Genomic DNA, 17662 nt, shown 5'->3' on the forward strand with positions numbered 1-17662 from the left:
ATATGTTTGTTGGAGGGTTTCTTTCTTCTTTTGAGCAGCTCTCAGTGAAATATAACTTATCAAATACCCACTTTTCTCGATATCTACAGATTAGAGATTTTTTAAGATCCAAACTACCAGCCTGGATAAGAACATAATAGATGTAATTTTTAATTTGAAGCCTTTTGATAAAGGCTCAATATCTTATATTTATGGTCTGTTGTTGGGACTGAGAATGGCTCCTTTAGACAAAATTAAAAAAGATTGGGAAAGGGATTTACAGACTTCATTATCTGATGAGAACTGGAGGGCTATTTTCAAAATGGTTAATTCTTCATCGCTGTGCTCGTCATTCCCTCCTACAATTTAGAGTGGTACATAGGGCTCATATGTCTAAAGATAAGCTCTCTCGTTTTATTGCAGATATATCTCCTTATTGTGGCAGATGTAATAATGGAGAAGCTTCATTAATTCATACGTTTTGGTCATGTTCGAGCCTTGAAAAATATTGGAAAGATGTATTCCAAACTTTTTCTGTACTTTTTAAAGTTAATTTTAAGCCCAATCCTTTGACTGCCTTATTGTTGAGGAAAGAGCTAGAATTTTGGACCCACCTTATTTGCGGGTACGGGCTTTTATTTTTCCTGTGGTTAGGAGGGTGATCTTGCTTAAATGGAAGGAGGTTGCCCCCCCCCCCACACACACATGCTCAATGGTTATGCGATGTTATGTCATGTTTAAATTTAGAGAAGATTCGTTGTTCGATTTCTGATTCTAAGCAAGATTTTCAAATGTTATGGGGTCCCTTTCTGAACTATTTTGAAAATCTTTGAATTGTTATTGTTATTAAAATATAGATCTGGGCTATTATTATAAAACACTATATGGTAAAGTACTTTTTTTTTTACTTTTGATTTTTTTACCACCTAGCTTTGTCTTGGTAGTGGGTGTAGATTTTAAAAAATAATATAATTAACCATATTATTTTATTTCATAATTCAATTTATTTTATTTGATTGATCATGAATATGGACACTGTGATTGTATCAGTGTGATTTATATATAGTGCAATTTGTGCTACCTTATCTTGATTTATAAAAAGTATCCTTATGAATTCTGCATTTATGTATATGAAATTTAATAAAAAATATTGGGAAAAGAAAGAAAGATAACACTCCACAAGTCATCTTGTCAAGTGTTACCCACCCAGTGAAGGGCAATTGCTATCTCTTTTTTCAAAATTGAATTTATTCTACCCTGATAGTTACTTTCAGGGACATTTTATTCCTTAAAATAAATTTGCTATGAGCTCCCTATCAACAGATCAACAAGTTTGTGAAATGAAGATGTATGAGACCTATTCCAGGATGTCAGTTCACCAATAAACTGATAGCATTTTGTGGAGACAGACTTAAAACTGTCAGGACTAACCTTATTCTGGACATAGCAAGCAGAAGAAATAGATATGCAATCCGTGTTCAATCCAACAGACATCCGGTTGTAAAGCAGTATTCGAGTTGGGGATGCTGACCTCTCTGAGTCACTGAATACATGAAGCTTAGTATACAAGGTGTCTTGTGGTGTTTGGTTGGCAGCCGGAGGTGAAAGTGTTTTTGATTAACTTTAAGCAATAATGAAAACCATAGCAGCTCTCTTACTAAGGCTTTAGCTCCTTCTGATGTCTCATATAAAACTACGGAAGTCTGACTGTATTTTACTCTCTTTCTGAGAGCTAAACACTAATCAATTATAGCTTTCTTTAAGTATGAATTCATCAGATACTGTTAACCTTATCAGATGTTCTAGAAGACAAAGGTTCAATGTTACCATGGAAGATGAGGAAATTCAGTGTGCTAATGAGGAAACTGACTCTATTATTTTTTCAATCTATGATGGGAGTTTGGAAGCTATTAGGTGCTAGAATAAAATCAAAGTTTATTAGCTGTGCCTAGCTGTCAAATTAATAATTAGTGGCGTTGGGGTAGGGAAACTAAAAATAAGACAGTTGTGAACTCATTCTGCTACTGTGACAGTGTAAAAAAGATTAGCTTTATTTGTCACATGTGCAGGATATCAAAACATCGAAATATACAGTGAAATGCATTGTTTGCTTCAATTCAAATAAGTGGGGATTGTGCTGGGCAGCCCACGAGTGCTGCCACATTTCCAGTAGCAACATAACATGCCCACAACTCACTAACCCTAACTTGTTTGTCTTTGGAACGTGGGAGGAAACCCGAGTACCTGGAGGATACCCATACAATTCTGGGGAGAACATACTAACTCCTTACAGACAGTGGCGGGAACTGAACCCCAATCTGTGATCGCTGCAGAGTGACGTGTTAACTGCTCTGCTATCATGCTGCCTCCTGCACGGAACTATACAGTACCCGTTTAGAAGTTAGATATTGAATTTCATGAGTTATCACCATTTGGTGTATAGGTTTCTCCCCTTTGGTATTGTGAAACGTTCCTGTTATGATCTGAGATCATGAGGCCACGGGCTATAATGATTTGTTCATATTGTAGGGCATTGCATGTTTTCAAACAAATACCTGCCCTTCCAGAAGGAGCAAGCTTGCAAACAAATTGCTTTTGCTGATGAAAACTTTATTGAAGCATGGAATAGTATGACAAAAAAAGTTTTTACAATTTAAATTTTAATTATTATTCTGGCTTTAATGCTGTTTTACTTACAAGAACATACAAAGGAAATGACCAGAATAATGAGGACATGAACAATATCTTTTGTTGAAAAGTGTAAGAAACTTTGTAAGTAGTTGAAAGAGTTGCCTTCCTAACTTCAGAAAAAGCATGAATTTAGTCTTATAAAATGTATTCAAGGTTTCATCAGTTTTACTTTTTATAGAAATTTTTTCCACGAAACTGAAAATGCCACTAGGAAGTCCCAAATTTTGATAGTCAACTATCTAGTTAGAAAGTGGTAAAGCTTTAACATTGATGCATATTGTATGCCTTTTTGGACTGAACTGGTGCTTTGCCTTAAGGATTTTGAACTGACACTTTTAACACTAGTGCAGTCAATAAACAGGAATTAGAAAACTAGAAAAGGACTTTTGGTTAAACATCACAGTCCACTTCACACCACTGAAGTAAATATAAATGTGAAAGAAAACTGATAACAGGTATTAAAATGATATACAGTCATTTTCAACTCCCTCTGTTGCAATACAATGAGGAGTTATTTGAGGTCTGCTTCATAGTCACTGCAAACTTTGCATTAGATCTAATATCAATAACGTATTAGAAGTCAGAGGTTGCTCACTGTAAACCATTGTGGATAGTACTGGTGGCATAAGTTTCTCACTGCATAACACTGATACAGGACTGAAGGTACAAGTCATTCTCTGTGTAACATTAACTCAAGAGACTTTGCAGATGCTGAAAATCCTGAGCAACACACACGGAATCTGGAGGAATTCATCATGCCATGTAGCATCAGTGGAAATGAATAAACAGTTGATGTTTCTGGCTGAGACCCTTCTTCAGGACAGGGAAGGAAAGGGAGAGAAGCCAGGATTTATTCTGGCATCTTCCTCCTTCTTTTTCAGTCCGTGATGAAGGGTTTCAGTCCAAAATGTCAACTGTTTGTTCATTTCCATAGAGGATGCCTGAGCAACTGGTTTCCTCCCGCATTTGATGTGTGTTGCTCTGTGTAACACTGCTGTGCAGTACGAGAAGGAACAACTCTTTCACTTTTTTCTTTAAACGGTAGATCTTGGCAAAGTGTGCTGTATGTTTCTGAGTCGCCATCCATGCCACAGCCAACCTCTCAATTTGAAACGTGACTCCAGAAGTCCAATTGGCAAAATATTGAAATTTAGGTGTTATTGTAGATTGAGAACATTAAATCCTCAGGTTTATTCCATTTGAGATAACGTGAGGATGTGTACCAAATGAGCTGTGTGATGTAATAAGAAAATATTTGGTGGAATAAATAAGGCAGCTCAAGGCTTTGGATTTCCAGGCAGGTAATTTGATCATAGAAAGAAGTCGAAGGAACTATTTTTTGTTTTATTGGGTTTCTTAATCTACTGGGTAACAGAAAGGCAAAGAACAGTATGTAGCTTGCCAAGAGACTTATAACAAAAGTTTAAATCATCAGAGTTAGACTTCTGATGCAATCCTTCAGTTCAAGCGATAGTGAGCAGACCTGGGCAGAGATTTATAAATAGTGAACTGGAAGTCCACTCCCAGCAACAGAACACCTGGTAGAACCATAATTGAATAGGCTAAAGAAAGTTAATTTGGAACAATTGAAGACAGCAAAAGAAGACAGGCACACCACCACACACAGATAGAAATAATCAGTCACTGCAAAAGACCAGAGGAACAGTGAGGATGAAGTTCATTTCAGAACAGCGCCACATGGGGGCTGATGACTCAAATTACTCCAGATAGTGAAGCCATGGGGAGAAAGATATCCTATATTAGAGAAATAGGCACTGTCGTGGAAAGAACACTCATGAGTTTTGTTTGACTGAAGCAGAAATGGAGATGTGGAGGATTCACCAGTAACCTTCCCAAATAAAAGCACCATTGCCTCACAGCTTATTGGAGAGCTTCAATCAGTTAGGACCAGATCAGGAAGGACAGTCTGTCAATACAGGTATCTTGGGGATCCTGTGCTAAAATAATGCACAAAAAGACTACAGAGTTTATTTAGATATTTTGTTTCTATCTCTTTCTGGATTCATTATTTGAAAATGTAACATGTTTGATTTTGATCCTTGGACAAAAAGGCTTGTGTAGTGTTGTCACTGTCTTAAAGATTGCTTTATATAACTAACCTTATACTATTTCAAAAGCATTTGTGTGCAGGGAGTTGCTAAGGGTGGCCATATAAAGAAAGCAACTGCAAAGATGACGACTGGATCGATGAAATATGTTATGAATAAAGTTGATAGTAGACCAATGATTTATAATAGCTCATGTAATGCATAAAAGAGATGCTGAGACATCCACAACCACAGTCCCTAAGGACTGGAAATGAATCACCAGATAGTTAATTTGCATTTCAACAATGCTGGGAAATGTTGCAATTTTAATAACAAAACAGCAACCAGACATAAACCCCTGGAAAACAACAATCAATGAATGGAAGTAATGTTTTCCTATGATTGCCCTGTGGTTTCCTATTAACTACCATTTTTCAACTGAGGTTCATAGTTCTTTATTGCTAATTAGAATTTTACTTTTGTTTGAACATTTAACATCTCACTTATTGCTATTCCTCTCAGAACATTATAACCAAAAATGAAATATACCAGGCAAAGGAGAAAAGAAGAGGAAATTAAAACTGTATTAAAATAAAATTACTTAAAATTTGCATTCAATCTCATGAAGGCAAACATATGTTAACTGGCACCAGCATATTCTGGTTTTAATCTCTCCTAGTTTTACCCCAAAAGCCCTTTCAAATGCATGTTTAAGGCAGTATTCCAAACTGTAAGGCAACATACAGCATCCCTGAAATCTTCATGTGCCTATTTAAATTATCAGGCCTATCTTCATATCTATCGGAACAAGAAAACTAAAATTAATTCAATCTTTTCTACGATCTGGGAACTTTATGATTGTTGCTTACTTTTTGTTATTACACTACTTACAATTAATTCATTAATTAGACCATAAGATTCAGGAGCAGAGTCCGATAATTCGCTCCATTGAGTCTGCTCCATCATTCCATCATGGATGATTTATTATCCGTCTCAAACCCATTCTCCCACCTTCTCCGCATAACCTTTGACACCTTCACTAATCAACAACCTACATACTCCACTTTAAATATACCCAATGACTTGACTCCCAGTTACCTATGGCAATGAATTCTACAGATGTTCTACCCTCTGGCAAGAGAAATTCTCCTCATCTCTGTTCTAAATGGTCCTCTCTATTCTGAGGCTGTGTCCTCAGATGATAGACTCCTTCACAAAAGGAAAAATCAATATTCAATCAGCTTTAATGAGATTCTCCCCTTATTCTTCTAATTTCCAGGTAGTACAGTCCCAGAGTCATCAAACACGCCTCAGACATTAACCCTTTCATTCCAATAATCATTCTCATGAACTTCCTCTGGACTCACTCCAATGTCAGTACATCCTTCCTCAGCATTAAATCCTTGCTTTTACATTCTAGCCCTCTCAAAATGAATGCTAACATTGCATTTGCCTCCAGTAGGTAACCTTTAGGGAATCCAGCACGGGGACTCTCAAGTACCTTTGCACCTCTGATATTTGAAACTTCTCCCTGTTTAGAAAATAGTCCACACCTTTATTCTTTCTACCAATGTGCATGACTATACACTTCCCTACACTATATTCCATCTGCCACTTCTTCATCCAATCTGTCTGTCCTTCTGCCGACTCATTACTTCCTCAACACTACCTGCCCCTCCACATATCTTTGTATCATCTGCAAATTTAGCAACAAAGCCATCAATTCTGTCATCCAAATCATTGACATATAACGTGAAAAGAAGTGGTTCAAACGACATTGCCTGTGGATAACCACCAGTCACTGGCAGCTAAACAGAAAAGGACCTTTTATTCCCATTCTTTGCCTCCTGCCAATCAGCCAATGCTCTATCAATGCTAGTATCTTTCCTGTAATACCATAGGCTCATATTTTATAGATGACACTTTATCAAAGGCATTATAGATGACACTTTATCAAAGGCCTTCTGAAAATCCAAGTAAACAACATCCACTGACTCTCCTTTATCTATTGTGCCTGTTATTTCCTTAAAAATATTCCAACAGATTTGTCTGCAAAGATTTCCCCTTAAGGAAAATATGTTGACTTTGGCCTGTTTTATAGCATGCCTTCAGGTACCCTGAAACCGCATCTTAATAGTGGACTCCAACATTTTCCCAACCACAGAAGTCAGTCTAACTGACCTATAATCTCCTTTCTTCTGCTTCCTTCCCTCCTTAAAAAATGGAGTGATATTTGCAATTTTCCAGTCCTCCTGAACCACTCCAGAATCTATTGATTCTTGAAAGATCATTACTAATGTCACCACAATGTCTTCAGATACCTTGTTCAGAACCCTGGGGTCTAGTCCATCTGGTCCCAGTGACTTCATATTGTTCAGCTTCTAAGCACTTTCTCTTTAGTAATAGGAACTACACTCACTTCTGCCCCTTGACACTCTAGAATTTCTGGCATATTGCCATTTTTACATGTATTTTTAAAATTTCCCATTGTAATTTGTATCCCATATCTTGGCTCCTATTTGGAGGCCCGTATATAACTCCCATCACACTCTTTTTACTCTTGCAGTTTCTTAACTCTACCCACAAGGATTCTACACCTCTTGATTCTATGTCACCTCTTTCTAAGGATTCGATTTCAATTTTTAACCAACAGATCCGCCTGTCCCCTTTGCTTACCTGCCTACCCTGTCGATACAATATATATCATTGGACATTAAGCCCATTGCTATAATATTCTTTCAGTCAGTTACTGTTTTATAGGTTTGCTAAGTATGCCAGCAGGAAAAAGAATCTCAGGGTTGTATGTGATGACATGTATGTACTCTGATAATAAATTTTACTTTGACTTTCACCATGACCTCACACCTTCCAATAACTGCACTGTAAAATAATCTACCTTACTTCATATACTACATACATTCAAATATAACACCTTCAGTCCTGTATTCATTACAGTTTTTGATTTTGCCCCCATGTTATACTTCAACTCATCCCACTGGCTGTAATTTTCCCCTATTATGTACCTGTCCTTCCTCACAGTCTCACTACAGACTACATCTACACAACAGCTCTAGCATATCTGCCCACAATTGGTCCCCTTTGGGTTCAATTGTAGCTCATCCTTTTTGTGCAGGTCATATCTACCCCAGAAGAGAGCCCAATGAAGCAGAGATCTGACACCCTGGCCCCTGCACCAATTTCTCGGCCCACATACTCTATTCATTTACAAGGTCATCTTATTCTCACAGTTACTTGTACAATCAGGCAGCAAACCAGAGATTACTACCCTGGAGGTCCAAATTTTCAGCTTTCTACCTAACTTCCTATATTCTGTCTTCAGAACCTCTTCTCTTTTCTTAACCTATGCCGTTGGTACCCATATATACCATGACTTCCAGCGACTCACTCTCCCTCTTTTGGAATGCTGCAAACTCGCTCTGAGCCATCTCTGACCCTAGCACCTGGGAAACAACATACTCTCTGGGTGTCTTTTTCACGCCCAGAGAATCTCTTGTCTGCTCCTCTAACTACAGAATCTCCAATTATTACTCTCCTGTGGAAAGAGAAACAGATAACATAAATCAGTTTTGATGAAGGATCCTGGACCAGAAGCATTATATATTTTCTCTTTCCATGGAAATTGCCTGACTTACTAAGAATTTCCAAGATTTTCAGTTTTCCAATAACTGCAGTTTTAATTTTTGTTTCCTTTGACAGAATGATGGAACATTGTACTTCATATGAAAATATGTCCACAATTTTCCATTAATGCCTTTGCAAAAACAGCCAGCAGCAGAAGTGTAAATCAAGAGCAGCAAAATGTCGAGAGCAGAAGTTCGTTTCTTTGAGACGGAACACACTGTTTCTGCAAAATTGTGGTTGATGAGAATTAAATACTCATTCATTTTGGTTATCAGTTCACCAAATTAACTTACTTGTGCATGAACTGTTTAAACACCAGCAATTTCACAATATTCATTGGAAGTTTCCTGATAAATTGAGATTACCGTTCCTGACTGTAGACGATATCACCTTTATTATAATTAAGAATGATTACCCCCTATCATCTCAAAATTCTAATGAAATGCCATTGACCTGAAATATTAATTCTAATAGTTTCTCTGCAGATTTAGCCTGACTTGAACAAAAATTTCTGATTTTCTTGTAAGGTTGCGACATATTTTTGCTATTAAATTATATTTTATGCTCTTGAAACATCAAACTTATTCAATCTCTTAAAAACTCTGCCACTTGCTCTGTTTAATGCCCTATCTAAATTCAAACTGAAGTGTGCAACATGTTATTGAATCATTTTTTAATCAGCACTATATATGATATGATCATGATCAGAATACAGAGTTTATTATTTAAGAAATGGAATGACTACTCTCTAATGGTATCTTGACAAGGACTACAAAGTTACAATAAAGGTTTAATATCAGGTGAAATCATTCATTATGTTGGAGCTAGAAAATAGAGATAGATTTACTGAGGGAGAAATATTGGACAAGGCTCAGAGGAGTTTTCCCCAATTGAGAGGGCAAATATGAATTTGGTTTAATTAATCTGAAGAATGGCACAAATGAGAGTGAAATACTCTTTTAAAACTACTCTGAGTTTAGCTTGTGCTAGTTTTCAGTTAAATAGTCAGGAATTTATTGTAGACATCAGGTTGGGACTATAGGCCTCTGAACTGTGTCACTGTAGAGTCACAGAACTGTGAACAAAATGAGGTGTCTGAGAAGAAAATAGAAAAGGGAGGAAGAAGAAACACAAGGAAAGATCAAAGGCACCAGCAGGGATGGATGTCATGCTCCACAATCTTTGATAGTTTTGTTTCAGAGGGTGGCAAGAACATACACTTTGTATATTAGTGGACATACTTTTAATTGATGTTTATGAACCTCAAGTATTTTAGTTTGGTTAAAGTCCAAATACTGGCATTACATTTCTAGGAAAGAAAAGAAGATTGACAAATCTAGAGATTGGTTTTATGGTGGTATCATCATTACTTTGGGTCCAGATATAAAGCTCAGAGATCTTAGAGCAGGACACAATACTTGAAAATGTGATTGTTGTGCGTATCTAACTTTATAATTTAAGTTCTTTTTGGCTTAGAGCAAACTAGTGTTTGGGCTTATGGTGCTTAGTTGCATGTATTTCAATGCATTTTGGGGGGCTATAACATGCAATACTGAAGAATACAAACCTGGACAAGTCATTTGGCCCATTATGTTGAACCAATCTTGATGCCAATTTATATCTTCTCTAACATCCATATCCCTCCATTCCATTCATATTCATATGTCTAACTGCCTCTTAAACCCCACCAACTTACTTGCTTCTACTACGACTCCTGGTACCCAATTCAAGTATATATAATTCTGTACATAAAACCTTCTCCCTCATACCATCTTTAAATTTCCTCTAGTGTCCTCTAGTGTGCAACATTTTATCCTGGGAAAAGATTCTGACTATACTCCATTTTTGTTTTTCCTTATTTTGTAGCTTCCTCCTCATAATTATTAAATTTTAAGAGCCCAATTGGTTCTCAAGATTCTTACACAACATATAATTTAAAAATATGCTACCTTGTTGCAACCTTCTTGCAATATACAATTGCCATCTGCTTCTTTCCTTGAAGGCAAATATAATATTTGAAGCTCGAAATCAAATATAAATCAAGACCCTATTTTCCTCCATAATTTAAACCACTCTACTGTCAGAAAATGAATGAACCCCAGTCCATTCCCCGCTGTCCATTTTATTAAAGACACATATTTTAATCGATGCATTTCAACGTCAGAATATTCTTTGTAAGATCTAAAGTAAGAGTCACGATTGTTTGCTGCCTCACTCCTGCTCCACAACATCCAATTAGTAGCACTGTTCCAGAGGGTTGGCCAGACACATGGTCTGCACATTCTCAAGCATGCTTTCATTACATGATATGAGCCTCAAAGTACTTCTCCCTGATTAAAGATCTAATATATGTAATACAACTCAGACTTTGGGAGGTGCTGATAAACAGACTTTGAAGGTAGATGAAGAGCTGGGTGCAATAACATTGAAAACCAGCACTGGGTTGAGGGGTGAAGTACACAAACTCCTGATGATGTAAAGTGTCTTTGTTTAACAAATTCAAAGTTCAATGATTGATTAATTAGAGATGTCCTTAAAGCTCACAACACAGGTGTAAAATTGAAGGGTAGAATTACAAAGAGAAATACCTTCTGAAAAATCCTGGAAATATATACCAGTTAGTCAGCACCTGAAAAGGGAAAAAAACAAGCCAACCTTTTGGTTGAGGAATTATATTTTAGATGCTAGAACTTCAGAAACATTACCCTGCAATTCCCTTTCAAAAACTGAGTCACCTAATGTAATGTTGGTCTTCATTAATTATGCAAGAAGCAGGGATGACAAATTGAATTAACTTGCACCATCACGAGGAAATCTGCAGGTGCTGGAATTTCAAGCAACACATGTAAAAATTGCTGGTGAATACAACAGGCCAGGCAGCATCTATAGGAAGAGGTACAGTCGATGTTTTTGAGCCGAGACCCTTAGTCCTGACGAAGGATCTCGGCTCGTAATGTCAACTGTACCTTTTCCTATAGATGCTGCCTGGCTTGTTGCGTTCACCAGCAATTTTTATATGTGTTGCTTTAACTTACACCGTTCTTTAATTTCAGGTAGTGGAAGTAAAAAAGAATTCAGAAATAACTATTTTAAACAGATCGTTACCATATCAATCTAGCTATCCCTGAAGATAGAGAAGGTGGTTAGAGTCAGAGAATTCAAAAGGTAGCTAAACAGCTTGTTATGAAACAATCATTAAGGGATTTAAAGGTAGGATATAATTGGTATTTTATATCAAATTGAAGGATTGAAAGGTCTCCATGGATGGATGGATGGACTCAGTGTTGGCTGTGGTCAGCTGCTTCCAAGGCATCGGCAAGTTGACGGTGCCTGGAGGTTTATGGCAGGGAGTTTCTCCCTTTTGCTGCCTGCTATCCGGGGACAAGGGAGTTGATCGACTCGGGGGTTTTGAGACTTTTTTTTACCGTGCCCATGGTTTGTTCTTCATCAAATTACGGTGTTGCTTTGCACTGCTGTAACTATATGTTATAATTATGTGGTTCTGTCAGTGTTAGTCTTTGGTTTGTCCTGTTTTCTGTGATATCACTCCGGAGAAACATTGTATCAGTTCTTAATGCATGTATGCATTTCTAAATGACAATGAAAGAGGACTGAGTGTTCTCATAATCTAATCTCTGGGACAGCAAGTGTTAGGTGGGCCAAATGGCCTCCTCCTATCTTACTAGGAGATACTGCAGCAGCTGAAAGCCTGTTGAATAGTGGAAATGCGTCCCCTACTCTGTCCTGTCTGCCCTTTCCATCATCTCTCAACCAGTCAGGCTGCCCTTGGTGTCAATTGACCCTTTCAGTACCCAATTCATTCTAGCCACCATCCGTTTTGGAATGGGTTTGTCACTTGTCACAGTGATTAGCCTTCGTCTGCTTGCCATCCAGGCTGATCATTCCGCACGCTGAGGCAGTACGAAGGAGATCAGAACGCAATTGTAGTCTCTCCATTACAGGAGGGAAGATGAGGCTTTGGAGGGGGTGCGGAAGCGGTTTACTGGGGTTTAGAGGGCTTGTGCTATAAGGAGAGGGAGGACAAACATGGGGTGTTCTCTCTGCTCAGAGTCTGGGGGGAGAGCTGGTAGAGGTTTATAAGATTGTGAGAGGGATTGATAGAGTAGACAGACAGTAATGTATAATACCATTTAAGGTGGAGGTGGTAAATTCAAAGGCGGTGTGAGGGGCAAGTTTTTTTTACACAAAGAGTGGTGGGTGGGTGGGGGAGGTGCTGTCCAGGGTGCAGATACATGAGGGATTTCTAAGAGACGTTTAGGTCGGCTCATGAATGGGAGGGAAATGGGAGGATATGGACATGGTGGCTGGCAGAATGGATCAGTTGAGTGTACCATTTGATGACTGATTGAAGGGCCGGCCTGTTCCCTGTGCTGAACTGTCCTACGGATGGTGCTGCCTCATGAGTATAGAGACCGGGGTTCCGTCCCAATCTCTGATGCTGTTTCCCCACTCCCCCGTCAGTTGATAAGTTGCTCCTGGTGTGTTGGTGAGTGATAGAAACTGCGGGTGGCGGTGGTGGGGGTCACTTGGTGGGAAGTTGGAAAGAATAGAGTGAGATAAAGGAGTGTTTGATAGTTGGCGTCGAAGCGCCAAAGGGCCAGTCTTGGCGCTTGTTGTGAATTTTGTGGTGAATCTGTGGAATCCATTGCCACAAGTCTTTACGTGTATTTAAGGCAGAGGCTGACAGATTCTTGATTAGTCAGGGCATGCAGGGAGAAGGTAGGAGATTGGGGCTGAGAGGAAAAATGGATCAGCCATGATGAAATGGCGGAGCAGACTCGATGGGCCAGATGGCCTAATTTGGCTCCTATATGTATGTATATATATATATATATATATTGGGTTTGCTGCTTGTTCTGATATACATACAGTCTCCACTAGACACAATCCTACCTCAAGCAAGACAGCTCTGCTGTTCAAACCAAAGCGTGATTTTGCAAACCAGTGTTCAAGTTCAATATTTAGGAATAAAATAGAATTGTCTTTCCTTCCAATTTATAACAGAATTAGTAAATTTTCAGACAATATTTAATGTTGCCTGAGCTTCAGTGAAGAAATGTTTGCAATGAAAGCCAATGTCCTAAACATTAAATGGGTAAAGTTCCTATATGTTAATATTTGAAAAAAATTAAGTCAGATAAAGAAACCTATATTTAGCTCATATTTAATATGCTCTTCCTGTTGAGGAATGTGAAAATCTTATTTGCCTTTGTATATTTCTTCTCACTTCAACTTCAAACTTGGTGGAATAGATTAATCTGAGACATAGTTACCTGTGACATTAGTATGATTCTTGACCAACAGGAAAAAATGTTTCTCTATCTGTGTCCAAATTGATTCTTGTGGCCATTAACTATTGAAAAAAAAGTGATATCACAATGAGATGCAGCTAAGCTCTTCACTGTTCTTAACAAAACTTCATATATACAATTTTTACAACAAATGTCACTGGACAATGAAAAGATGTGGGAGCCATGGCTGCATTTGCAAGTACTAGGATAGTAGTATCAGCCAATTTAGAACAGGGATCAAAATTGTGATCTCTTTGGGTGTTTGACTCAGTGATCTAGTTAGGCAGTGCACATAACTGCTGACAAGTATTTCATTTCTGAATAAAGCTTCAACAATTTGCCTGAGAATTGAATAAATTCCCTGTAATCTCAACATCATGGATTCAACTAGTAAAATTATTGAACCAACAATTAATTCTGACATTTCACATTATTGGAGATAATGTGGACTGTGCCATGCACATGAACCTTCATTATAACTGGATAACATTATTAAAGGTTTATAAATCTATGCATACTCCACAAAATGCCAAATCTGTTTTTAATACTTCATTTAGTTCTTTATTGGAGATCTATTATGTGATGATTATAAACAAAAGGGAGAAACTCAAGTCGAAGAGTTTATTTTATCAGATCATCTTATCTAATTACTTATTGATACTAAACAAAAATTTAAAAATTCTGAAGGTGTTTGCTGATACCTGTACTTTGTGGAAAACAAACGTGATCAAATAAAGCATGGGGATAATTTATAATCAAGACCTATCATTATATAGTGTTATTTAATATGAACGTTTGACTCAAGTTTTAATACTTGTCGGAAAGAATGATCATGGTGCAAAACATTTATCAATTAAATCAATTTTACTTGTATTACATCAAAGGTATTTTAATACAGATTGACGGAAAGGTATTTAGTGCATGACTACCTTTTCTTTTGCCTGCACCAAGTAACTATTTAACAGCCAAACAGTAGAATTAAATAAACGGATGCCGTGCATGGATAATTAAAGCCCCCCCCCACTCACACACACAGACAACAGACACACAGACACACAGACACACACACACACACACACACACACACACACACACACCCCCCCCTTCTATCTCACTTCCTTTTCCCATATAATAATAACAGAGGTGCTAAGTTACAATGCGTCAATTTAACCAGCTGTAGTTTGAAATGATTTCTAAATTGGCATAGCTTTAAACAATTTAATGTCAATGTCCATACACTGCAAAGCAAAATACTTTCAATTATTAATAATGTCACTTCACCAAAAACAATGATCCAAATCTTTTGGAAAGCAGGTACATGAGCTAAAGTACTGACTTATTTTGAGTCAATGCTTCGAAAGTGAAGTAAGTAATTTACCATGCTTCACAGATCTAAAGCCATTTGGAAAGAATTTAAAGGATTGGAAATTTTGGTTGTATTTTATTCATGCAGCAATTTTCCCTTTCATAACACTGAAGCATGAATATGCATTAAACAGCTTGATACATTCAGCAAAATCCATTTGCTGTTAATATGGTGAATGCAAGTCTGAAGATTGCAAATGCTATTCTACTTGACTAGAGGAATGGACAGTAATAATAACTCTAATCGGTGGTACTTCAATTAGTAGCATTTTATTTTCTTTCCAACTAACAGAAGAGCTCTCTGAAACCATAAAACCATTAACTTTCTCTTCCATTGAAAGTGTTCACTTATTGAACAATCATGTTTGATGGAACATTAAATCAGATGAAAGCTATGCCTTGTGACAATAATGAATGGAATTCCAAAGGGCTTTACTATGTCTCATGTGGTTTGCGTACCCATAGACAGCACAAAAAAAATACAATTGACGATAATACGTGAGGCAATATGGGCTAAGAACTTCTTTAATACCATTACTGTCAGGTGTGCAAATGAACCTTTCACACAGTTAATCTATGTTATTTAATATGAAGTGGTATCTAGAAAAAACAAAGCAATTTCTTCTAAAAAGTAAAATGTATCAATTTAGGAAATGCCACATGTATATACAGCAAATGGTTTCAAAGAATTTCACAACTTTTTATTCCACTTTTCTTTTCTAAGCTTGCCCAAGAAAAGTGGCTGTCATCAACTTGGCAGAATCTACGCAGATTCTTTGAAGACACTCTTAAATACTGCAAAAGATTTAACAGATCTGTCAGGAGATTAACTAATCTGGAATGAGTGTCAATTTTATTGTTAGCTGCTTTCTATGTAATCTTGCACTTTAATTACTTTCGATAACTTCATCCAGTTATACTTAATCATTACAACTATTTTTGATGCAAAGCAGAAAGAAAAATCTAGCTAAATTTTTCCAAGATATAATTTATATATGTCACAAGATTTAACTAATCTTGGAATAAGTCTGTTAACATCTTGACATTTTTAAATATTTTCGAAATCGTTTTAAGATAAAAGCAGATACATACTCACCCTGCAGTGTAGTAGTTAAGGGATATCACAGCAGTCGAGCCTCTCAATCTGGAACTCATTAGTATCACAGAACAGCAAATCCTTCTTGGCAGCAGGTTGGTGTCTCCACAGTTAACAACCTCAGTGAACTGCGCCCCACCAGCTTGCTACAGTTAAGTAATCGGACCATAGCTTGAGAGTGCCTTACTGCAGAAATTGTAATAAAAAGATCGGTGTTAGTACAGCAACCATTGTTCAGCTGAAGTCTTTAAATTGACTCTAGTATTACAGTATTTCATTTGAGGTGGAAGGTGGGGGCGGGGTGCGGGTGAAATTGATGCTCCTCCTCCAAGACTTTCCAACCTGCCCTCTTAACTGAAGCATAAGATATGTCAACTTGTCAGCTCAGTACAGAGATGAGACATTCTGCTGCTGTTACTGCAGTTTAGCTCCTGCCTTTATTTTCTCTTGGTATTTGAACCATATTTGACTGTCTTAGCACTGGAGCTCTACACCCATTACATAACCAGCTGAGGGAGCAGAAGAAATCCTAACATGAGAGCCAAATGCAATTGCCGTAGGGCAAAATGCAGTCCTTTGAACTGTGCTGTGATGTTACTTTACAGGTAGGCTAAAAAAATGAAATTAATCTTCAAATAAATTATAATGCTGACAGATGGTATAAGGTTGATACCTATTAAATTGAGCAAGCAAATTCCTATTATTCAGTTCAGAATTTTGGAAACTTAGGAGGTTTCTTTTTTAGTTGCAACCATTTTAATTACCTGCACTGCCTGACAACTATTGCAGATATGGAGATTATAATAGCTTGCTGTGAAAATAGCAGTATGACCAGCAGTGCATACTGATAATTATGAATGGCAATTTTTGAGTTGGGACAGACTCTCAGCTGAACTCATACGTTCTGCTGTGCACCACTCCACTTTTAACTTCATGCGAGCTTTAATTTGTTGATTGGCCTATGATTGAAATGTGCTGAATGCTGTGAAATTGCTACAGTGTAATTAGGAACTATACTCATCACAGTAAGTTGGGTATTGTCCTTTAAGTCTAATTACACTTAAAGTGATGATATAAATATTACTGATTGCCGGTTGCCCCATTACCATCACAATTCTGATATTACAATTCCTTCAGATTTTACTTGTTAGCAGAAGCTTCAGTTAACTGAGATTAGCTGCAGCAGTGTGTCTCACTGCTACCTTTACCAGCCACCTCTTCATGATGTGGCACTCTGAAAGCATCCTGTGACATTGGATCAATAGAATTTATCCTTCCTCATTCTCCTGAACCTATCTGCAGTCTTTGAAGTTGTCGATTGGAGTGTATTGAGACAGGACTAGACTCAAAAGAGTAACCAGTAGGCAGTCACATAAAAGGAAAAAATGCTGAAACAAAATTGAAGGAAAACCTGGTCAGGGAGGTGGTGAGTAACACACATACACATACAAAATGCTGGAGGAACTCAACAGGCCAGGCAGCATCTATGGAAAAGAGTAAGCATTCAACTTTTTGGACCGAGACCCTTC

General features: G+C 37.5%; 1 protein-coding gene across 1 annotated transcript in view; it reads right to left on the reverse strand.

Annotated features, from left to right (window-relative positions):
• LOC134343377 (fibroblast growth factor 10-like) overlaps positions 1-16352 on the reverse strand; it is a 175005-nt gene extending 158653 nt beyond the window's left edge. The window contains exons 1-2 of the mRNA XM_063042079.1: positions 16134-16352; positions 13655-13734 (exon numbers count right to left, since the gene is read on the reverse strand). The gene's annotated coding sequence lies outside the window, so the exon portion shown is untranslated. The remainder of the gene's footprint in view (positions 1-13654; positions 13735-16133) is intronic.
• Between the last annotated feature and the right edge of the window lie 1310 nt (positions 16353-17662).

The sequence above is a fragment of the Mobula hypostoma genome, chromosome 3 (assembly GCF_963921235.1).
Source record: "Mobula hypostoma chromosome 3, sMobHyp1.1, whole genome shotgun sequence".
Classification (NCBI taxonomy): domain Eukaryota; kingdom Metazoa; phylum Chordata; class Chondrichthyes; order Myliobatiformes; family Myliobatidae; genus Mobula; species Mobula hypostoma.